A 24,939-nucleotide genomic window follows, 5' to 3' on the forward strand; every position below is an offset into this window, starting at 1 on the left:
TGGATTTCTGATAGGTATTTTGAACACTCAATTTTTAAGTTTTTGCTGTCTATCACTTATCAATGTATTCATTAATCTATCTATCATCTATCTACCTCATCTGTAATCTATCACCTATCTATCTATCTATCTATCTATCTATCTATCATTTATTTACCATCTATTGTTTCTTTGTGTTATTTATTTACAATTATACTTTTATTGCCATATATTTAATATACTCACTCATTTAAAACCAAACATATCATAAAGCTCCACAGATGACTTCAGTAGATAGCTGATCTACAGCAGCAACATTTAGGTTTTAATTTACATTATAATTGCTTGCGATGATCCTACCCAGATCTACTGAATCAGATGATAGATGAAATAATAAAAAATTAAATAATGTTAGGTTTGAAAACCACTGAAGTGTAAGCTGTGGGTGAACTGTTGTTGCTTATTGTTCCTACTCTGTACCTCATTTCTCTCAGTACCTGGCTCTTGTCTCATCATTTATACTGTGAAAATGCACCAGTGTCTATTGGAAGGGTAACATGTCAGATTAGTCAGACACTGTGAGAATGTCCTTAGCTGAGAGCAAGGCTACAAATAAGTAGATAAAGATGGGTAAATTTTTACAGATAATAAGAAAATCTGAATGCTCTCTGTTATATCTCCATCAGACTCATAACACATCCACTAATGACTAAGTGCCACAGCCCGATGCCCAATCACGCCACGTTCCCCCACAGCAAGAGCAGAAAAAGTGATGTTACTAGGGGCCAACTGCAGCAATGCAACACTGCTGATACTATCTCATTTTATTTTATTCTTTTATAATAACCTTATGAGGTGCATAGGATTGTTTTTCAAATTCAGATGATTAACCTAAAATTCTGAAGACCTTGGCACTTATCTGAAGATCCACAGTTGATAAAAGGCTGATTGTACATCAGACCTTATTTCTCTGGGCAAGAGGTATTCCTTGAAGCCTACAGTATCCTGCATCTGCCAGATGCAATGGACAGAGAACTCTGGCTTCACAGTTTTGAAGGGCTACTGTACAGAAAATGTTACTGCATTGTGTATCACCGCAGAAGCCAGAACATGGTTTAGTTCATATAAATTCAAGAGTGCTGTTCACCATCTTAATGCAGTATGACTAAAATTAATTAAGGTACTAGTAGCTGTTTGTTGAACACTAAGATGAGTTCTTGTGTTAAGTTCTCTGTCTTCACAATAGCCTGGGATAGGGAAAACTGTGCTGTCTCAGAGAAATGAAGGAACCTGCCCAAGGATATCGGACCCCACAATAGTGGCTCTATTGGTAAAAATCATGTGGAATCTATAGGAAACAAAGTGCTTAGGTAAAGCACGACTGAAAGAACCCCACATCCCTTATCTATGACCATCAAGATAGAATTTGCTAACATAAGAATTGTAAGAGTCTGGAGAGATAATGCAGCGGTTAAGAGCAAGACCCAGGTTCAGTTCCACGGACCCACGTTGGGAGGCTCACAACTGCCTGCTGAATCCACACGGACCCACGTCGGGAGGCTCACAACTGCCCGCTGACTCCACACGGACCCACATCGGGAGGCTCACAGCTGCCCACTGACTCCACACGGACCTATGTTGGGAGGCTCACACCTGCCCACTGACTCCACACGGACCCACATTGGGAGGCTCACAGCTGCCCGCTGACCCCACATGGACCTATGTTGGGAGGCTCACAACTGCCCACTGACTCCAGCCCCATAAGACCTGACACTGCCCTCTGTGAAGACATGTACTCACATGTGCCACCCCTCACATACACATGATTGAAAAACAAAACAAATCTTAATAGAAGAATTATCAAACAGTATGATGAATTATTTCCTATCATCATGGGTTCCACGTCATTTTCTAGGAACTGTTGACTGCTGTGTGTCAGCTGGCTTCAGATCCTGAACTGGTGAGTGGGGGACACCTTGACATTCGTATTGACAGTGACTTAACCTCTTTGGATTCAATGCGTTTGTCTTCAGTACCTGCTTTCTTTCAACTATAGTGTAGACTGGGTCTTTCTTTAGGAAATTTCTCATTTAGCGTGGGCTTTCCCTAATAATATAATAAAAGCACAGACAACCACAATAAAATTAAACCAAGGAGACCACATCAAAGTAAAAACAAACAGGTGAACAAAAATACTGTCCCCAAATAGCCAACAACATGAAAAAGCAACCTGCAAAACAAGGGAAGTTATTCATGAATCATAGACATCAGAAAGGATTAATATTCAAAATTCTACCAGGAGGAATTCACACAATGTAAAAACACCAGAACTCACCCTGAGAAAAAGATGAGACAAAGACTTGAACAGACATATAAATGGCTAACAAGTACATGAAAATGTGCTCAGCCCACAGTCATCAGTGAAATGCAAATCAGACCCCAGAGAGATGTCACTCACATGTGTTAGGATGGCTACGATTGAAAAAGCCAGCATCAGTGAGGATGTAGAGCACAGGGAACTCTTTTCACACCGTGGGTGGGGATGTGAATTAGTGCTGCCGTTATGGGGAGCGGTATGGAGGTTTCTCAAAAAATTAACCATAGAACTATCATGTGATCTCGCAATTCTACCTCTGGGAATATATCTGAATGAAATGAAGTCATTATTTCCAAGAAATATCCATTTCATGTTTACTGCAGTGTGATTTGCAATAGAACCGTTACAATTTAGATGGCCCACGTGTCTGTACGTAGATGAATGGATAAAGACACATGCGCGCACACACACACACACATACACACACACACACACACACACACACACACACACACACACACACACACACCATCCTACTACTATTTGGAAAACCTAGATAAACCCCGAAGGCATCATGCTAAGTGAAATAGGTGAAGACAGAAAAGGCTAAACACCGTGTGACCTCATTTATATGTGAATCTTAAAACGTTGAACTTAAAGACAAAAATATTACGCAACTTCCAGGGGAAAGGCGTATATGCAAGGCTTGTTTGGAAGATACCTGTCAAGGAAGATGAACTTAGGGTTAGTTGGTAAGTTCTGAGGAACGTGGTGTCTAGAGTCTTGGACACTTGAAATTTACAAAGAGAGTCAATCTTAAATTTTCTTACCACCATGATCTGAGAAACAGGATTTATGTGAAATGACACTGTGGCAATCATTTCACAATATCTATGCACTCCATTGCAATCCTAAATCTGTAGAATTGTGTCTATTGAGCATATCCCAGCAAAATAGTAAACAACAACAAAAATCTTGTAATCTAAATGTGATTCCTATTTGAAACCATTCATGGAATTGTGGATACCTTATAATAAAATTCTTAAAATAGATGAATATCTGATAGTGCTGTGACAAGTGGGTTGGCTGGACTCTATTTTCTTCAACCAGGTAGAAATCCTGATTAAGGTAAAGCATAGCTTTCCTTGTGTTAATAGTCCTGGGCCATACTATGCAGAAGGCCCGTAAGCTGATCTAAAAGACTCAGAAATTTATATCTCCAAGACTTAAAAACTACAGAGCTGAGGCCTTAGAAGCCAAGGCTCATCGCTCTAAATGGTGCAATGAGTTGAGGAGCTTGTGGCTTTGTCTGTGGTCCAGCACTGGGCAGCTAGTAAAATCCACTGTTGTAGGCAGCAACCGGCAGATGCAGAAGTCTCCAGCAACAGGCACAGCTGCTCTTGCAGCTCAAGAGCCTTGAGTGTTTGGAACTTAGGCTTTCAAGACTGGGTAGTTCCCAGGAACTTTCCCAGTGACCAGCCTGCATCTCTTATCCTTGCTTTTCTATAGTCTTTCACCTTCTGCAACCTTGCGTCTCTGTCTTCTGGTTTCTGGCCTGTTTGCTTTTAGTACTTTCTATCCCTGGCTGCTCTATGAAACCTTTAGCTGTCCTATTGCCACTACTGTGGATGTTGCTATGCTACAGCTACCAAGGAGGCAGCTGCTACTTTACTCTAAGGCACCTTTATGAAATGCCGCTATTGCCTGTGCTATATTGTTATGTACCAGTATGTGCTGCTGTTGACACCTGAGTGTTCTCATTGTAACTTATGTATCTTCAAATCATGGAAATATGCCTGTTTGTTGGTAGACTGTCCAACTTTATACCTACTGCTAAATATTTGGCTTACATATATTCCCTACTTCCTCTGAAAAATATATTACTCTTTAGTTCCTCTGTTGATTGCTTTCATAAATCCATTTCTTATGCTATTCATTATAAGTGATTCTCTTGATTTTCTACTTCATAAGATTATGATGCCATCAGTGTCTCTATTTTTTGGTGTCTTCCCCTCTTTACTCGAATTCCATTCTTTTATTATCCAAGGTGACAACATTTCAATATGGTCTTACTGCCAAATATCCATCCATATTTAACTTACAGAAAGGCTTAGTGTTGAAGGTCACTTGGTAGCCTTTGCAATTTGGCCTAGGTATTTATGCCCCTACCCAACCCCCACCCATGCAAAAAGCAAAACAAAACAACAAACAGACAGACAAAAGCATCAGTGTGCTTTGGTTTCAGTGTCTGGTTATGCAATTGTATTTCCCCCCCCACAATTTCTCTTTTTCATTCTCTACTTTAACCATAGCCAGATTCCCTGAAGCCATGACTTTCCCCATAACCCTTGTCCTTTTGAACCATCGTTCTCTGTTTCACAGTAGACTCCACCAGGACATACATCACACTCTGTGTGTAGGAGGATTCGAGATACTAACATGAGTTGCAAGTTTTAAAGGGACTGGAGAAGGTGCCCCATGAATGGCTAGAGAGTTATCACCAGTGGTTCCGGCCACACATGATTGTACCTCTGGGAATCTCTGAACTGCAAGGCCTGAGTGAGCAATCCTGATCGTCAGTTCTCTATGCATATTGTCACATGTGGCTGGAAAGAGTTAATACTGGTCCCGAATTCCTGGGAAGAGACCTGCTGCAAGCTCTGAGCTTGGAGCCCTGTAGCAGTCTTCCCAGGGCTTGGTTCTAACCTGTATCCATTTCCTTCAGTGAAAAGAGACGGTGAAGAGGTAAGCTGAGAAACTTTGTATCACTTCTTTGGGCTCTCCCACAATTGACAGTGGCTGGAAGAAAGCCCTAGACTTGCAATTGGTGTCAGAAGAGATAGAGGCTTTTGAAGAGTATTTCTCAAACATCCCAAAGGTGAACCCCACCAGAGCATGCTTTCTGCTGGGCACAGGTGTGCTGTAATCCATGCCACACATGTGTGATGTTAATACAGCATTTGGGGCAGGTCATGTTCCTTCTCGCCCTTGATGTTTCTGGTGTGTCACCTGGCTCTGTGTACTTATTGTAATTGTGGGAAAGCCTACCCGGAAGGGCAGCATGAAAGGCTCGGGGAAGCGCAGTTCAAGCTCCACCTCACAGCTCAACCCTTGTGACCTCCACCCCTCTTCTGACCTTTTTGGTCACATGAAGTCATGAGCCAGCTTTATCACTTCTACCTAATTTGTCGCTGGTTTTCTATCCATTGTTATTGAAAGCATAATAACAAAGTCACCAACCTGACTTACATAAAGACTTGGGAAATTTCCAAGGCAAATTCTATGTGCAGGGAATTTTTTGAATATATATTTGCAATGAATTCCATTTCAAGACCTCTTATGATGATTCATTTAGTCCTAACACAAATATGGTGCTAGAGGCCATTTATGCTCTTCCTTTTACAGAGAAGGAAACCAAGGCACACCAGACTTAAATGACTTGCCTAGGATTAGATTAGAACTCCAACACCTGGGCTCATTTTACCACCCTGTGATGCTATTTCTCAGTGGCTGAATGATCTTTGCTTTGAGCCTTGCTTGGAACCTGGTGTTGCAGGTCCTGAAGTCTGATTGTTATTCTTTATAAATGTACTTTTCTTTACTTTCACTCCAGAGTTATTTAGCATATCATCTTTATTGAGGGTGTTCTGAAATGTCAGAATTATTAGCTTTTTTAAAAATTCACTATGCCATTATTCACTAAGTTCTCTGAACTAGGAGATGCATGTAATCATGTAACTCTGGGCAACAATTCTCTAATCCTTCCATTGACTATTTCTTCCCTTTTGTTTTCTTTCATATCTCTTTCTGAGATTTTTACTGATCAAATAACAATAGTCCATAACTTTATGCCTCTGATCTTTCATCACACTGACTCCTTGTACTTTCATTTATTTCAACTGCAAAAGTTTGTTTCAAGCAATTTGTGTAGTAGTGAGAGATGGAGGAAATGGAGCAGTAAATAATGGGATGTAGAGGGAGGTGGTTGTCTAAAGGACCAGGAAGTGTGGGGTTCAGTGATGCTTATAGCCACAGTGTTTTCCCAGTGAATAGTGAACGTTTTAAATACCGTATCTGTTAATAGCTGACAGGTTGTTTTTTTTTTTTTTTATCATGACAATCACCGTTTTAGTTTGTAAAAGCTCCTTGGTTGTTTTACTGCCACACCTACTTATGTTTTATGAAAGTTCATGTTCTTGCACGCTATTGGCATGTACTGAATGTATCCTCATCCCATGCATGTATGTGTTAAAGCACTAAATCCTCAATAGGAAGCATGTGGAGATGGGGGCCATAGAGAGGTAATTAGGTTGTGAGGGTGAGGTTCTCCTGATCAAATTAGTGTGTCCATTACATTTCTATAAATATTTTTAGAAAATAGTATTTTAAGGATTGTCTTTCTGGGTATATGAGCATGCGGGGGGAAGGGATAGTGACGGGAAAATAATGTGGTTGGGTAAAGGATAGTAAGTCAGAGCCAAAGAAAAATGTCTCTGGACAGAGTAAGTAGGCTTTAAGAGGTTCATAGTTCTTAAGAGGAAAATTGCTCTAGATTGATTAGGCCTTCCTGCCTTTCCCCACCCCCATGGTGAAGGCTTCACTCACAATGTTGCTTGCTGTATTACTGTTACATCCAATGTGAAACATTTCCTTGTGAAGGGAGTGGGGAAACCTCCCAGACTCATGAAATCATAAGGCACTTACAATACTTACAAGGCTTTGGAAAATTAACAGACTTCAGCCCTACTCCCCTAACCCCAAAACAGTAAACAATAGCCAAGAAAGGAGAAACTCAGTATCAGTGTAGCTGCCTGCAAGTTGCTGAGGGAGTCCAGTGACATTTGCAGGTTGGCATCCTTGCTGGTAGTTCTATTATCTATCTATATGTCTATCCATGTATCTTTCTATGTATTTATCATTGATGCATATACATAGATGGATCTATGTATCTATGTATCTATCTATTTATCTATCTATCTATCTATCTATCTATCTATCCATCCGTCTGTCATTTATTCACCATCTATCTAGATATATCTATATCTACCTATTTATCTATTTAAATTTTGAAACAGGATCCAACTCTGTAGTTCTGGCTGGCACATGAGGTTGGTCTCAAACTCACAGATATCCTCCTGTTTCATCTTCTTGAGTGCCAGAAGTGAAGGCAAGGGTACCACCATGCTGGTGGATCGCTTACAAAATTACAAGGCTGCTGACCTGCATATGCTCCTGCATCTAACTGCCAGTGTACTCATCGGTTCACCATAATGGACTTGGATGAAACTAAGCATGTATTTTGCACCCTCCTTACCTTGAGGGAATAGAGGTAGACTGCCTAGAAAAGCTAACCAGCAGAACTTCATCTGGAAGTACAGTCTTTAGAAAGCATTTAAAGTTAAATGAGGCTACAAGGACAAAGATCTACTTTTTTAGGACTATGGCCATTTTGCAGAAAACGTTTGCTCCTGTCTACCACGTGATTATCTAAGGCTGCCAGCCATCAAGAGATCTCTCACTAAGACTAAATCAGAGGGCCTTTGGTCTTCACAGCTTCCAAGACTATGAGACAATGAACTCCTATTGTCTAATCATCCTGTTCTCTTTACTATGACAACTAAAGGTAATAAAAGCACCAAAAATAAGCCCAGAGGGAAGTCACTGAAAAGTTGGTTATTTGCTATGTGGAAGAGTTCTTACAATGAAAACATTCTGAAATTGAGTCAAGGAACCTACTGAAAATCTGGCTTTGCTATGATGTCACTGGCTTTTCTTGGACAGGCACTTATGTCATTGGGCTACAATTTTCTACTCTGTGGAATGGAACAAATCCCATTTTCCAAGTCTTGGTGTATCAGATAAGTTATACTATACCACAATTACTTGTAACATGCTGCTTGTTTGTTTGCAATTGGTTTCCTCAACTGATCTGTAATCTTGGTCATTGAGTCTGTGAGCTAGAAAAGATAAATAAGTACTAATGGCTACAGCCAGCATGGTGCTTGGCACTCAGCATGTGCCCACTAAATTCAAATATAAAGTCGGTCTGTAACCAGATGGCTATAAAAATCTATGGCTTTCTGCTGGTGGTCCCCACAGGGAAGCTCAGGGAGATCTTGGCAGCAGCATCCTTTGCAAGGCTAAAAAATCTATGTTTCTAGTTTTTCCTCGGTCAGCCTGAGACAGCGTCCCTGGTGTCGTCTCTGCTAGGAGTCTTAACCTCCTGCAAGGCTCAGAACCTTTATCTCTATATGGGAACTAGCACTTACAAATGATTTATGTTCATGTGCATGTGTAGCTTTGTGTGTCTGTGTATCTATGTGTATTCGTGTGTGTGTGTGTTATGTATCTGTGGGTGTTTTCAGAAGAAAGTAGAGGGTATCTGGTTCACTGGATTTGGAGTCACAGGCAGTTCTGAGACACTTGCCTTGGGTGGTAGGAACTGAACTCAAGTGTTCTGAAAGAGCACCAAACACTCTTCACTGCAGATCCATCTGCCCAGCCCCATGACTAATATTTTTAATACAAGAGATCTGACTAATGTTTTGTGTTTGTGTGCAGACAGAACTTCTCTAGTCAACTGAATGGATTGGCATCATTTTTGTTTGCAGTATTTGGCCTTTTGTCCATCAACAGTATTTGTTTTACTGGAAATGTTTCCTGTACAGGGGCTTTAGGACTTCTGCCTTCATGCGGTTGGTTCTCCAGGACTTCTAGGGTCTTTCTCTCACGTCCATCTTTCTGCATGTGTCACAGGCACAGGCTCTCATTTCTATTTCTTCTTAATTGAATGAGATCAGATCTTACTCTAGGGCCACATGGATGCCATTTCCAACTTTGTGTTTGATGTGAACAATGGCACTGTGGGATTCCTGATGAGATTGTTGAAGAAGCTATGTGCTCCGTCTGCGGGAGCATCCAGTCCCATTGTCAGAGTCCATGTTGAACACAAGCTGTATGTTCCTGACCTTTAACTGAGTCTGGAGATGAAAGTCACTTTGACACTAAGCTTTGTCAGCCATTTCCCCCAAAGGGCACCATGTGGTACTGATACAGTTTTCTGTTTTGAATGTAACACATAATCTTCCATTGCTTTCTCTTGGAAGTGAGAGTGGTGACAATTTAATTTTCTATTTCTTGCAATGATATTGGCTTTTCTTGGTGCCAGATGCATATTATGTTAGCTTCTTCCATAATTTGACTTAGGTGCTTTACATTCTGCAGGGTAGCTTAGAATTTTTTAAGCCTACCTGTCATTTTTATGGTTTTATATCATGGTATATAAATGCAATAAATTATTTTTCTTTCTGAATTCTTCTATTTGTTTACTCATTGAATAGTTATCAGGGACCCACTACTTAAAGTACTAGTAGCTCCTAACCTTTCAAAAAGTAACTGATGATGTTCAAGATATTTTCCAGCTACCAAGCCAGAAAAGTAGAACAACATGTGGCTAAGTTTAAAACGTAATTATTTGTTTATTTATGTGTATAGCATTGTGTATGTGAGTGCCTGAAGAAATCCAGAAAAGGGTGTGATGCCTCCGAGCTGGGGTTTCAGGCAGTTGTGAGCTGCCTGATGTGGGTGCTGGAAACAAACCCAGCTCCTCCAAAAGAGTAGTAGTGCTCTTAACCACTGAGCCATCTCTCTGTCCCTCACTTGACTCATCTAAAACCAGGCTCCAGGTAGATTGCTTATATTTTATATATCTCAGTAAGTGCACATATTAGATGCACGTATGACTTTACAAGTTTATGTAGCCCTGTATCTATATAAGGCAGATAGTATTAGCAATTTTCTCTCAATGCTCTTAACACTAGTACATCACAAAAATGCATAACTTTTTGATTAGTAAACTATTCTAACACTTGAAGAAAAAGTAGCTGGAGCCTTAGAAACTCTCAGAGGTTTTCAGGACATACATGATATTTCCACATAACTAAAATATGTTTCAAGGAAATCGCCCAAGGGTACTGCATAAATAAGTGCAGAGCTGGGATAGGTTGATTCTTAATATGGTATTCTTTTGACTGAGACCTTTGCCCTCAAGGAGTTTATGATTTAGATGTTATTAAGACATGCATGCACATGCACATTAGTCAGCTAAACATAGTGTGACAGTGTGCAATTATGTGTTTTTTTTTTTATGATACAAAATGCAGCAGATTTCCTGAGACAAGGCAACAGCATTGACCTGAATAACTGAAGAGCTTCTTGGAGAGGAAGTAAAGTCTTGAATAAGGAATATAATCAGGGCTAGGAAAGAAAGTTTACAATTCTGTCAGAGAAGAAAGCAAAGTCTTGCCTATCAGCCCAAGAAGCATGGGGCTTTATTCTGTCATTAGGCGGAGCGTTGGAGCCCTTAAGTAGGTTGTTACTATAAGCAGTTTAACTGAGGGCAATTTGTAGGGAGGATTAAAGTAAGAAGATTCTCCAGGCTTCCAGGAGTATCATTTTGGAGAGCAGGGGTAATATTGTGCGGGCCCTTAGCTGCTGTTGTCATCTTTCTTCTAGTCACAGTCGGAAGCTTGTGGGGCTGGCTCCATCTGCTGTGCTTGCCCCTTCCCAGTGAGAGGCTGTGGCTGGGCCTCCGACCCTGTGACTGTGGAGATCAGCCAGGGCAGCAAACCAGGGCGATCATATCTGCCTGACAGGCATGTGTGGCCCACTCTGCAAATGCCAAGACAGCTTCACGTCTCAGGGTCCTGTGAACAGGCTAATTTACTAGCTGGTAGATTTTCAGTCTATCAGTACTGACAAATATGATGAACACACAAACTCAAGTACATGTTTACTGGGTCTTGATGAAAATTAATCCTAGCAGGATCCTTTAAAAATTTAATATTGCAGGATTTCCCCAATATTACTATAGTCAGCTTAATTTTGTCCCCTTAAAGATAGCAATCTAATATCCTCAGGCTCCAGAGACATCTGTGATATGCCAGCTCATTTGTTAGAGAAACATATGAGCATATATTGAAGTAATCTTGGCTAGCCTTTTTTTTTTTTCTTTTTGGTAAGCCTCAGTCAGCAGAGATCATTTGTACCATATGGAGATGTGATAGGGACAGGGATCACAGAGTGAGCCAATGAAGTACTACAATCCTAAGGATATGCTTTAATTTGAGTCATGTAGGGTCTATAGAGAGAGTTCAAATAAGAATTGAGGGTTAATTTACATGGATAAGGGGAGCAGTGAAATCTGCAGTGGTGCTGGAGGACCACTGACAAGTGTTACAGGAGGTTCAGATGATTGGAGATGGTGTTTCAGACACACACTCCCTCTGACTTGGGTGAACAGTAGATTCCATGGGAGAATGGCAGACATTAGCAGTAGCCTTCAGTGTGCCAGTGTTCTCCAGAAAAAGAGGACCAACTTTAAGAGAAAGCGATCAGGGGATGGGGAAAGGGATTGATTGACTTGCTTGCTTTAAGGAATTGGGTTGCATGATGAGAGATGGCAGGTTTAAACCTATTTGACGGACCAGCAAGTGGTCCTCAGGGAGGAGCTGAGGTTGAAGCTGAGTTCAAAGACAGCCTGGGAGTAGATTCCCTCCAGTTGGGGGACCACAGTTACAATTGCTTTTTTCTTAAAGCCATTGTTATGTAGGATAAAGAGTGATCTGTTTTTCTTGAAGGCTAACTTCTTATTAAAGGCACTTTTGCAACCACAGCAAAGCTGGTGTTCCACATAACAACTGTAGTCTTCACCTAATCAAGTTAACATATACAATGAGCTATCATGGGAGCCAGTGGAAGAAGAGATGCCTGGGTAGTGTGTCACTTTGTAGACTTGTTGAGGAGAGTGGATGAAGGCTTAGAGAGCACCAGGTGGAGCATGGGAGGCAAAGAAGCTTCTGATGTCATCTTCCTGCACTCCATCTATGGGGATAACCTAATAGCCCCCTTTTTTTTTTCTTGGTCTTATCACATAGTTTAACCTGTGTTGAGTAGCAATGCAACAAGCTCTGTTTAGGGAACTGGAGGCAAAACCGTGGCTGGAAATCAATGTTTAGCCCTAGAGGATCTCACACCTCACGATTCTGACCCTGGAACTTCATACATAGACTATGAGGTCCCTTGACACATTTTGTTGATTATTTTTTAAAGCTTATTTTCACTTTACTAATAAACATCGTTCAAATTTCTCTTGTACAACATGTTGTTGTAACATGTGTATCTATTTGTAGAATGATTTCTAACTTGATTCTTCACATTACTAATGTGTCCTAGGAGCCAAGGACAGGTACAAAAATAAATGAGAAATAACAAAGGCCTCCCATCTCGACTGCACAGTGCGTCCATCACTTTTCTTTAGTTACGGTGAGGGTGAGGGACATTTGTCTTTCTTTAGCATGGTGCTTATTAGATGGCCCACACATGCTCATGACCCACAGAGAAGCCCCTGGTGGCATTTGTCAGAATTTTGCTTCTTCATACGACTAAAATAAAGAGGCTTTCTGGCTTAAACATGGGTTCCACTACAGGGTTTTCTTCTTCTCATGTAAAAATAGAATCTCCATAAACTCTTTTGTTCTGATCCCTAAGAGGCTTGCCGAAGTCACAGTCAGAATGACTAGAATAAGGGCTAAAGGGGGAAAAAGTAAAGAAAAGAAGAGGAAACTATGACGCTTCCTTGGGGGAAAGATAATACTCTAAACGTTTAACGTGGTGTTATATAGGATTCCACATCTGGATTTTCTACATTTATCATACCAATAAAGCATGCACCTGCTAGTTTTTCACCACGAGCCATATTTCTCATCTGTCTTGTCTGAACTTGTCACAAAACATTTCCTTTTTAGCACCCTCTTGCATTTTTGCACTGAGTAGAAGCTGGAAATGACTGCAAAGGAAAGCAACTTCTTCTGACATTTTGTGGACGAACCATTTGTCTGCCCATGGAATATTGGGAGCATTGGAGAGGCAAGCCAGAGAACGAGAAATATTTCCAAAAGTGCATCTTTTATCTTCATGACCATGTGTGTTGTATATGTACTTGCACATATAATATATCTAATATGTGTCCAAAGCATGCCTTTGATATAGCTACAGAAAGGATTGTTTACAACTGAATATTTGCCCTGTGGGAAGGATTGAGTAAGAGGGGACATGTGTCCCCGGTACTGGCTTCTTTTCAGTCTTTTACTTATATTTAATATGAAAAGTTTCCAAACTCCCAACATACAGATTCAATACAGAAAGATGATTGTTTGTTTGTACTTTCTCACGCCCCCACCCCTTCACTAGAAATTGAACCCAGGGCCTCCTGTGTGATAGACAAGTGTTATACTGATCTAGGTCCCCAAAACACCTTTTACTTTTTTTCTTTTGAGACAGGATCTCACTAGGTTGCCCAGGCTGGCCTTGACTTACTCAGTAGTAAGAAGCCATTGAAACTCTTACGTTCTTGCTTAGCCTGTTAAGGGACTGACAACACAGACCTGTAGGCCCAGGCCCAGTTCCCTTTGTATCTTTTGAAGAAGTTCATATGAAGCTACTCAGAAAATAGTAAGAAGTCCATTATACCATGTAACACATTATCAAACCCAAACCACGTCACATTACTCTGATTACGTTTTCAGTTGATACTTCAACTTCCTGGATAGATAGTACCATTTAAGTTGGAATGGAGACTAGGCTCACATACTGCATATGGTTGGAGTTTTTGAAAGTTACCTTTACTTTGTGTTACTGTGCCTGGAGATCAGAAGACAGCCTCTGGAAGTTAGTTCTTTCCTTCTACCGTGTGGGTCCTGGGAATAAACTCAGGTTGTCATGCTTAGCAGTAAGTGTCTGTACCAGTTGAAACATCACACTGTCCCCTGAAGTTTTTATAAGTATTTATTTTAGTCTACCACAGCCCCGTTTTAAAACTTCACACTTGGAAAAACAATGCTGACTTAACGTACTTGCTGCTGCAGAAGCTGGATACCAAGACTGAGTCTTTGGTATAGAATAAAGGTTTTTTGGCTCATGGTCCTGAGGACTAAGAAGTCCACAGTCAGAAGACTGTGGACTAAAGCCCCTTCATCCTGATGGGGCTCTATAGAGTCCCCAGCCAGGGTGGAGTATCATATAAGAAGCTAGAAACTGCCAGCTTAGGGTTTTCTTCCCATTTGCATAAAGTTAGTAGCACAAATCAAAGAACCACATCCTTCACATATTTTTGAATCTTGGCTATCTTTTAGACATCTAACTTGGTTTCACTTGTTAGTACTTTAACAATGAGGACTGCATTTCAACAAAAGGTTTTAGAGGGAATGTTCAAACCACAAGGTGATGCATTTGTTTTCAAGAAATATTCTTCCTTGTGACTGCAGATAAAACCTTAAACCACCATATCCTGAATTTCTTTGCAGCTTTGTCCTCTCCTCCCTCCTTCCCTCTATCCCTCCCTCTCTATTTTTGGAAACTGGAGCTAGTGAGATGTGATGAGCCTCAGGTTGCATGCTTTGGCAGAAGCATATCCTGGGTTGTGTGACACATTCTTCTCTCACACATCAGTAGACACCTCTGGTCCCTCTCCCCATCTTTAGCTCATGTTAACTCTGATCTGTGGGTTCATGTGTTGTTAAGCCTGTCTGCCTTTATAATGTTTCCATGTTGTAACTGTCAGTGACCATGCCTGAAATTTTTAAGAAAAGAATTTTTTCCAGGGTGTGGTGATATGGAATGAATGTCATCTCTTGTTTGTTTACTGGGAGATGTTGATCGATTCTTATATTTGATATGACTGACTTTTTAACATTAAAAATAAAGGATTAAGTGTTTGCAAAACACAGACTATATTCAGCATGGTACCATTGAATGGAGGATTCAAGCAAAGTCATTATTTCTTAAGACAACAGTGTGGCTGACCAGGACTTCAGTAGAAACTTCTGCAGGTGGATTTTTCAGTCTAAAAATACGTGCTGAGAAAAAAGGTTATCCACTGTCACCCACTATATCAGGATGGAGTATTAAGTCAAAATGGTAAGAAAAATAGTCAGTAAGTTAAAAGTGGTCATCAAAAACAACAAGAATGACTGTTATTTAAGGATGCTGAGATGCACAGGCCAAACTTTGGGGTGGAGCACAGGGAGTCTTAAGGAAGATTTGGGGCATAGAGGGACCTGGAGGGCATAGGAACTCTACAAGGAGACCAATGGAGCTAACAAATCCTGGCTAGGATAGGATGTGCTGCAGAAACTGATGCACCAACCAAGGACCAATCATGGGGAGGATCTAGAGCTCCTGCTCAGATGTGGTCCTTAGGCGGCATAGTCTCCTTATGGGTCCCGTAATATAGGGAGTAGGTCAGCCTCTGACATGGACTCTAGGGCCCACTCGTTGATTACTTCTCCCTGGTGGGACAGCCTTGTCAGGCCACAGAGGAAGAAGATGCAATCCAGGTGAGACTTGATAGGCTGAGGCCAGATAATAGGAGAGGAGGGCTTTCCCTTTCCGAGGACTAGGGGAGGGGAGGGATGAGGGAGGGAGGGTAGGATCAAGAGGAGATGAGGGAGGGGGGCTACAACCAGGATGTAAAGTTAACAATTAAAGTTAAAAGTTAAAAAACCTAAAAACAAACAAATAAAACAAGGGCAGAAAACAAACAAACAAACAAACAAATTGCCCTACCATGTCCAATTTAAAACTGCAAAACCTAGTTAGAAAGACGAAAGTAAAACTATCTTCACTTTTTAATCCTTCACTGCTTATGATAACTCTGAAACAAAGTCATATTTTCTTTTAATTATTTTTAGTGGAGGGCTAGCACACATATATTTACATACAAGAGTCATATAGCTCACATGGAAGTCACCTTCCTGAGTAATTTTGATAACTGTCCTTCGTGAATATTTATACTTAAAAGTAACTTCCTAGTGTGCATTATTTTGATCTTGGTAGATGTTTTTTCTTTGGCTGCAGCAGCTGCTTACAATGTCTGTCTTTGTGAATGAAACTTTCTCTGAATGCTCCTCTTCCCACCCATAATTGATCAGATGTGGGGAGGCAGTTCATAGTGCTACTTAACATGTGAGGCATCTGTGCTGTCAGAGAACTTGGCTTGCTCGCCCTTATATCACATAAGATGGGACGTGGGCTGGGAGATTTTCTAGCTCCTCTGAAATCCTACGACTGTTGCAAACACATTTTCAAGTATTTAATTGTCTCAAATCTGTGTGGCTGGAAGACACTTATGTATAACTTTTAGCAAGTACTCTGGAGTCGAACTCTTGACAGAGACACCACATTGGCTAAGTTGTTACCTCATCTCAGAACTGCACTTAGTAACCCTCATCCTCATCACTTTGCGGTCAAGGAAACTGAGGACCTGAGTGTTGACCTCTGCAAGCTTGAGCTACAAGGTCAGAGCCAAAGTTTCCACTCAGACATCTGTTCAACTCACAAACCTGCCTGTCCGTACCAGCTACGCAGCCAGCTAAGCCTTATCTGTAGGCGCATTAGCCCACTTTTCACAAAACATGTTATATCATGGTCATTAAGCTATATTTTGTAGTTGCAGATTGCTAGCATAGCCCGTTTTCTGTTTGAAGAATCCATTTCCAGCAGACATAGCCTACAAGCAGGTGCTCATTGCCCTGTTAGTCCTCTCATCGGAAGCATTGCCACATAGACTTGTATTAAGGGTAACTTGGTACGGTGCTAGGTGGAGTGGAATGCTTCCAACTCTGGCCCAAGCAGAAAGTCAATACATTAAAAGCCAGAAATCACCAAGGAGCAATGTGCTTAGAAATTCAATTCTGTAATAAGTAACTCAGGACTCTGCCCATGAAAGATCCCTCATTGTCCTCCCCCAAGTGTTAATGCACTGCCCCGTGGTGTCAGTCACTGCTGCCTCTTAAAACACACACATGACAGAAATCAATAAGGGGATTTTTTTTTCTTCCTTGAAGTTTGCTACACAGTCTCTGAGATATTATCAAGGAAGAAATGCTATGCGATTATTTAACTACATTGGATGCCTTTGTTGTGAAATTGAAATTAAATTGAGTACACTTAGACTGTGCATTTTGTATGAGGCTTGTAATTATATATATAATTAAAAATTAAATTTAAATGGACTAATTCTCTTTATGAAGCCTGCTTTCTCTCCTCTTGAGTTACCGTATTAGTGGGGTTTATGAACTCCATTAATGAGGCTAGGCTTTCCATATTACTTTCACTTTGTTGTTCTGTACAGATAGGTATCAGAAACTTTGACAGACAATCTGCCGGCCTACAAGATGTGCTGGGACAATGGTGAAGCAGAACTTGTGGGAGTGGCCGACCAATGTCCAATTTAACTTGAGGTCCATGACCTAATTGAGAGCCCATGCCCCACACTGTTTGCATGGCCAGGAACCGGAGACTCGCTAGCCTTAGGATAGAACCAAACAGGACTGGTCTTTGAAAGGTAATCAACAAAATGATTCCTAATGATCTTCTGCTATACTCACAGATTAGTGCCTTGTACAGTCATCATCAGAAAGGCTTCGCCTGGGAACTGATGAGAGTGGATGCAGAAACCCAAAACCAGACGTTATGCGGAGAGTCTAAATTGGAGATCTCCACTGGGTCTTTCCTTGAAGCTCAGGGAATCCCGCGAAAGAGGAGGAAGAAAGATTGTAGGAGTCATAAGGCATGGAGGATGCCAGAGAGCGTGGTTCTCTGAATTAACTAACCAGGGATCACGTGGACTCACAAAGACTGAAGCAGCAAGCACAGGGCCTCCACGGGTCTGTACCAGCTTGGTGTTTTTGTGGGACTCCTAGCAGTGTGAACAGGTTTGTCTTTGACTAGTTTGTCTGTTCTTGGGAGTCTTTCCCTCTTGTAGTGTTGCTTTGTCCAGTTTTGGTGTGAGGTTTTTGCCTTGTCTTACTGTAGTTTGTTTAGTACAGTTCAGTTATTGTCTCTTAGAGACAACATCTGTTTTCTAAAGAGAGATGGAAGGCGGAGTGTATCCTGACTGTTGGCTCGGCACACTGACCCAAGCAGCAGGGAGTCTTTTCTGCCGTGGACTCCCTTGTAAGCCCTCAAGCAAGGAAGTGCCCAGGCCCTGCCTGAGGAGCTCCAGCAGCCAGGCGCCGCCCACACACTTCCCTAATAGACCAGCAGTCATTTTCTAAGGCTGTAACTGTCATTCCCAGCCCCAAGGTGGGAGGGTACCCAGATGCTACCTTGCAAGAAAAATCCCACCAATCCCTGAACAAGGAAACCCACCAATCCCTGAGCTCCCTCAAGCTCAGGAATTGAAACCCCACCAATCTTCAAACTGGAAATCTCTGTCCTGGAAAGCTCCTCTCCTCAAGAAGTCCTATATAAACCCTACTGTCTTTTCTCAGGAGCAGAGGCAGTCATCCTTGGATTCATCCTTCCAAAATCTGGATTCGTTTCTCCTAATAAATCTCTTTTATGAGATACGCTGGCTGGTGTGACTCACTCTCATCAGAAGAAGCCAAAAAGTGAAGAAGAGAAGAAGCGAAGAAATAGGGCGGGACTGAGGCGCTGAGCTCCTGAGCTCAGTTGGGGATATCCTGCCCTCAGAGATGCACCACCGAAGAAGAGGAGCAGCAGAGGAGAGCTGTTACACTGTAGAAACTTCAGCACAGTCAGGTATATTCCCTCCTCAGGGACACAATGCCTCTGCTGAGGAAGCTTCCTCTCAGAGCTGTGTGGCTCCTGGGCTCCTGAGTCCTAGAATACCTTTCCATCTGAGCGGGGATGTGACACTGAGGAAAGGGGAGGTGGGGAAGAGCTGGGAGAAATGGCGGGGAGGCAAAACTGGTCAGAATTACTGTATAAGAGAAGAATCTATTTATAATTTTAAAAAGGCTCTTGATATCATCATTGCTTTTTGAGTAGCTTACTGTATTTTGGGGCTCTTATTAGACGGAGAAACACAAGAATAAGAGAAATGATTTTTTTGTTATGGGTTCTATGTTACCAAAAAAACCACAAAAATGGGCTGGAGAGATGGCTCTGCTGTTAAAGGCTAGACTCACAACCCAAAATATAAAAGCACAGAAACATGGACGGTCAATGATGATACAATGTATTAAGTATTCTGCTGCTTTTAGATGCTGGTAACAGCCATCAATTGATCTGCAGCAGTAGTGAAAATGGATTAAAAGTGGATTACTTAGAAAACTAGCCCAGTGAAGTGACATTAAACTGGTACAAGGACAAGTCAGCCAGACGGAGGCTCGACTGGACCCAGACTAGAGGCTGGGGAAGTGAGAGGAGCCATGAGTATTTAAGACAAAGAAAGGTCTTCTAGAGGCTGGAGAGGAAAGCCTGGGGGACCCAAAAAGAACTCCATGGCAATCAAGAAGACAGGAGTTAGGACAATGGGAAATAGAAAGGGCTGTTTCTGAAATAACCAGTGTAGAAGCTAGAGAAGTTAGAAAGACAATTGCAGGCCATGGTCTCCTTCTTAGAAAGGAGACTGTGATATGGTCCCATTGATACTGTGTAAAGGGCCTTCTGGTTGCTGGTGGTAGGAGAGGGAGGGAAATCTTTAAAATAATTCAGATTGCTTAGACTGGAGATCATTGGGAGATCTTGCTGGTAGAAAATAGAAAGGGAAATTTATATGCTAAGTGGTTGACAGGACTTGGTGATGGTTTGCTGTTAGTGTTGTGGACAGAGGGGCAGAATTCAACATGATGCCCATCTTCTGGTTTAGTTCTGAGTTCATTTCTGGGCATACTGGCTTTGAAGCACCAGTGTTTTCCTAAGAGCAGATGCGTTTCCTTGAGGCACAACTGGGACAGAGGCAAAGATTTCTGCATGTTTTAGTTGTCTTCCCCAAAGGGTCTTGTGGTAAAAGCTCAATCCTCATAGTAGTGGAACTTTTAATGGGTTGTCTGGAAGGAAGACTTTAAGAACTGGGAATCTACAGTCATTTGTGTGATCTATTGGTCTTTCTTTTCTTTCTTTTACATTCTTTTTTTGTTTTAGGGTATTCATTTTAGTTCCTGGTTGTAGCCCCATTCTGACAATCCTCCCAGTCTCACCCTCCATTCCTCTCTCCCACACCCTTTCCCTATTCCTCAGAAAAGGGGAGCCCCCATTCCCAGACACCCCAGCTCATCAAGTAACATTAGGACTGAATGTGTCCTCTTCCCCTGTGGCCTGGCAAGGCTGTCCTATCAGGGGGAAGTGATCCAAAATCTGGCAACAGAGTCCAGGTCAGAGACAGATCCTGTTCCCATTATTAGAGGACCCACATGAAACCTGACCTGCCCATTGGCTACATCTGTGTTGGTGGCCTAGGTTCAGTCCATGCATGGATCTTTATTGGTGCTTCAGTCACAGCAAGTCCCTCTGAGTACTGGTTAGTTGGCTCTGTTGGTCTTCTTGTGGAATTGCTGTTACCTCCAGGTCTTTTTTTCCTTCCTCTCACTTTTCCACCAGACTCCCTCTGTATGGCCCAGTATTTTGCTGTGAGTCTCAGCATCTGTTTTGAAGGGCTGCTGGGTAGAACCTCTCAGAGGACAACTCTGCTAGGCTTCTGTCTGCAAGCATAGCAGAGTTTTGTTAATAGTGTCAGGGACGGACTCCCTTTACATGGGGTGGGTCTTGGGTTGAGTCTGGCATTGGTTGGATATTCCCTCAATCACTGCTCTATGTGCTCTATCTTTATCCTTGCAGAAGATGTGCAGGGATAAAGATAGAGCATTGGTATTTCTTGCAAGGTTGCTATAAAAGAAATAAGTGTGGCTCTACCCACCTCACCTATTGTAAAACCACAGATTAAAGTATGAAATTAAGGACTAGAGATATGGAACAGGGTTAAGAACACTTGATACTCTTGCAGTGGACCTGAATTCAGTTCCTCACATCCACATGGCACCTCACAACCACCTGTTCCTCCAATTCCAGAGGATTTGACACCCTCTTCTGGCCTTGAGGAGCATCTGGCAAAATACTTCTATTCACAACAATTTGAATAGACAAACCTTTACAAGAGAACATTTAGGTATAGAACTCAATGACTTTTATTCACATATTCGTGAAACCATCATTGTGGTAAATTATGGAACATTTTCATCAATTCTAAATGAAATTCCATACACTTAGCTACCACTCTCCATTCTGTCTTTATCCCCAAATAATTGCTCATCTATTTTTAGTGTTTAGAGTTCTCTATTATATTCTCTCTCTCCCCATTCTGAACTTCCATATGAACTGAATTATAGAGCATGTGGTGTTTGTGGCCGGCTTCTTTCACTTAATATAGTATCCAGGAGGCTCACATACATTACAGCATAGATCTTGCCAGCACTATGTGCAGAATCCTTACATGGCTGGGCACTCATGAGGCTCACGTGTGCTACAGTATAGATCTTTCCAGTAGTGTGTGAAGCATCCTTACATGGGGTGGGGACTCTGGACTGAATACAAAGGAGAAAGCAAGCTGAGCACTATCGTTCATCTCTCTCACTGTTATGGACACAGTCAGGCCATCTGCTGCAATCTCCTGCCGCCACAACCTCCCCAGCATGATGTACTGTAACCTTGAACAGTGAGACAAAACAAGCATCCCTCTTTAATTTGCTTTTCTCGGATGTTTTGTCATAGCAACAAGAAAAAAGTTACTGTTGTAAGGGGCCACAGAGAATCCAGAATGAGCCCTGTATTTCAGGATCTGATATTTGCAAAGAATCTTTCTTCAAACAAGATGTAGAGATTCCAGTGAACAAAACCTTTAGTCTGTGGCCATTAGCAGCCTAAGAGAGTAGTTGGAAAACCTGTGGGAGTGATGGAAACAGGTGGGTTATCTCCATGCTCATCTTGACAGAGTTGGACTTCCGAGCACGTTCCAAACCAGAATGAGCTTGTTTAGAGTTGGAAAGGAACTGGCAATAATGCGCAATTCCCAGTTTCCCTCAAGGGCCTTTGGGATAGATGTGCTGTGACCATCTCCTTGTGGTCCATGACAGCATGCTTCCAATGCACACCGCAGAGTCTGATACTTGGATCTGACATGAGATGGAAGGATTAGCCCAAGAAGGACCTTCCTAGAGACTTTCAGAACCAGAGAAAGCCTGGTGTGGGACTCTGTGTCCAGCCAATGAGGAGCTGTGTGAGCTGAGGAACATCTCCATGGCTTGGTGCTACTCGGATGGCTCCTGTTTAACACAAAGGAACAGGTTAGGAGATGATGTCTAAAATGAATGTGCCATTTAATGAAAGGCCACAGATGCTAAAAAAAAGTCTATGCTATGCTAAGAATTTGGCTTATAGCTTCATATCCTCCTTAAAAACAAACCAAGGAAAGAAGCTAGTAATGGCCCGATTTTGCTAAGAGACTTAGACCTAGCTAAGGACAGTTGAAAGACACACTGTAAAGTAGTAGTAGACCCCACATGGGAACCATATCTATTTGACTCTGATTAATGTGCCCCTCAGCTCCCTCCACAGCACACATCTATAGCATGGAGATGCCATGTTATATGAGTGTGAACTACACATGGCCTGACCCTTGTCACTACCAATATAATAGTTACTTCTTTGGCTGCTATGACAGAAGCTCTGAAGAATGCAACTCAAGGAAGCAGATTATATTTGAGTTTACAGTGGGAGGGAAGGCATGGTGGCAGGACCATAAACATCTTATTATATCATGTCAACCAAAGCACAGAGAGAGATAATGCTGATGTTTACCTATATTCACTTTTGCTTTTCAGGCCAATACCCAAACTCATGAAATGGTGCCACGCGCATTTAGGTTGGTTCTTACAACCACATTTATCTCACTGCAGACACCGCCTCACAGATAGTCTCACAGGTTGGTGTCGTAAGTGACTCTAGAGCCTGTGACGTTGACAGCTAATAGTAACTACTGTAACTGGTGTCTGAGGGAAAATCCACATACAGAATAACCCTGAAGCATTTATCTGTGTGTTTGTAGGGATGAACACACACGCCAGGGAGTATATGTGGAAATCAATGCATACCTCGAAGGACATCTTGGGGATCAGACTTAGGTCATCAGGCTTGGTGGTAAGTTTTTACTGAGTCGTTTTACCAGCCCAAAGGTAGTTTTCATTGGAAATATCATTTGAGAAAGATGTGTTTCTTTTTGAGGTTAGGAATTCTTTGGGAAGATTCTGACTTGGGAGTAAAGCAAAAAGGAAGAAGTATGAAACAGCAGTAGAAAGTGGTTCGATGATATCAGATTAGATTGCTGTGCTCAACATCTGTGTCTTTTTTTCAATCTACAAATGTTAAGTTTCTGTCTCCGTAACTTGGAGAGAGGGCTTTGTAGAATTCTAATATGTCAGGGATAGAAGATGCCTTGGAGACAGGTGGTGTTGACATTACATTCTTCATTTGAAACACTAGCGTAATTAAATGAATTCATTTATCCAGCATACATTTAATGAGAGCTTACCATGTTTCAGATATGGTGCCAAAGGCCAAGGTACAGAAATGAAACTGCATGGTCATTGAATTAAGATCTTCATGCCTAGTGGATGCAATTTCGATAAACATGGTAAATTCTGATTGTGTTGGGAATTCAAGGAGATGCTGAGTGAGTCAGCAAAGACTGATGTTTGAACCAGAATGAAAAAGTGGGAGGAGGCGAATCAAGCAGTGAGCACAGAGTCCTCTGGGATGGGCCAAGCATATTCAGGGAAGAATAGTACCAATTCCGTAGAGACTGGAATCCAGTGTGAGAAAAGGCCTCGGAGGCCAGTGTGCGGCTTCTGCTTCCAAAGCCAGTGACTTCTGACCGAGTGAGATGCAAACATTGCATCCCATAACCCTAAGTACATTTTAATGCCGCTGCTCCCTTTTATTACATCTGTTTTGTACAACCTAATGTTACTGTGTATCTTACCCTTGGGACATGGGATGATTTTCACATGCTTTTGAACTTCTTAGGGCAGCCCAGAGGTCTGCACACCATGTGAAACAGTTTTGTGATGTGTGTGAACCAGCCCTGGCTCTTGTACCTGATTTTGTTTCTGTTTCCAGCATGCAGTTCAGCCATAGAACCCACCCAGCATGGGGGCCTCCAGTCACACTGGCTGCTGAGAGTGTCTGGTACATCCGTGTGTGCACATGGTTGAAAATTCCTTCTGAATAAAGTCATTGTTCCCCGGGCACAAAAGGAGAGTAACTGAAAAACTCAGAGATCGGTGAGTGTTCTATGTTCCACAGAAAAGAGAAATGGAAGGAGAGCTTGTTTGCTCTCTGCATTCCCAGACAGTCCCTTTTTATCTGCTTCCTGGCTTTTCTCCAGAGTTCATTAACCTCAGGTTTTCGCTCTGTCTTCGTGGTGCTGCTTTTTACAAACTGGATGAACAGAACAGTTCATAGAGGCATAGGAGAAGATCCACCGTTATACCATCCCACAGTCTTTGATTTTTTTCTCTTTCGATTCAAGGCTTCTGCCAAATTCCTTTCTGGTATTTTATAATAACAGTGATGGCTCAGCTTCTGGAGGGTCTCCTCTCAGCTTTTGTTTCCTGTATTTCTTGGAGGATATTTCCCTGCACTGCAGCAACACGCAATTTGCCCCTGTTGCACCTTTTCCGGCAGGCATGTGGCTTTGACAATGATTACCTAAAGGTGGTGCTTTGACATGCTTACTGTGAGCTGGAGCATGGAGGGCTTTGAAGGACAGCAACTCTGGCCTGCTG

General features: G+C 41.9%; 1 long non-coding RNA gene across 6 annotated transcripts in view; it reads left to right on the forward strand.

Annotated features, from left to right (window-relative positions):
- Positions 1-18,563: 18,563 nt before the first annotated feature.
- The window catches only part of LOC311582957, a 30,097-nt gene continuing 23,721 nt past the window's right edge, over positions 18,564-24,939 (forward strand). For 5 of the 6 annotated variants that reach the window (XR_014774325.1, XR_014774326.1, XR_014774327.1 and 2 more), the window contains exons 1-3: positions 18,564-18,898; positions 23,202-23,293; positions 24,272-24,435. This is a non-coding gene — a long non-coding RNA (uncharacterized lncRNA). Of the gene's footprint in view, positions 18,899-22,977; positions 23,079-23,201; positions 23,294-24,271; positions 24,436-24,939 lie in introns of all 6 variants that reach the window. The other variant, XR_014774324.1, reaches the window with a different exon arrangement.

Source organism: Acomys minous (assembly GCF_964271855.1).
Source record: "Acomys minous genome assembly, chromosome: 14".
NCBI classification, from domain to species: Eukaryota; Metazoa; Chordata; class Mammalia; order Rodentia; family Muridae; genus Acomys; species Acomys minous.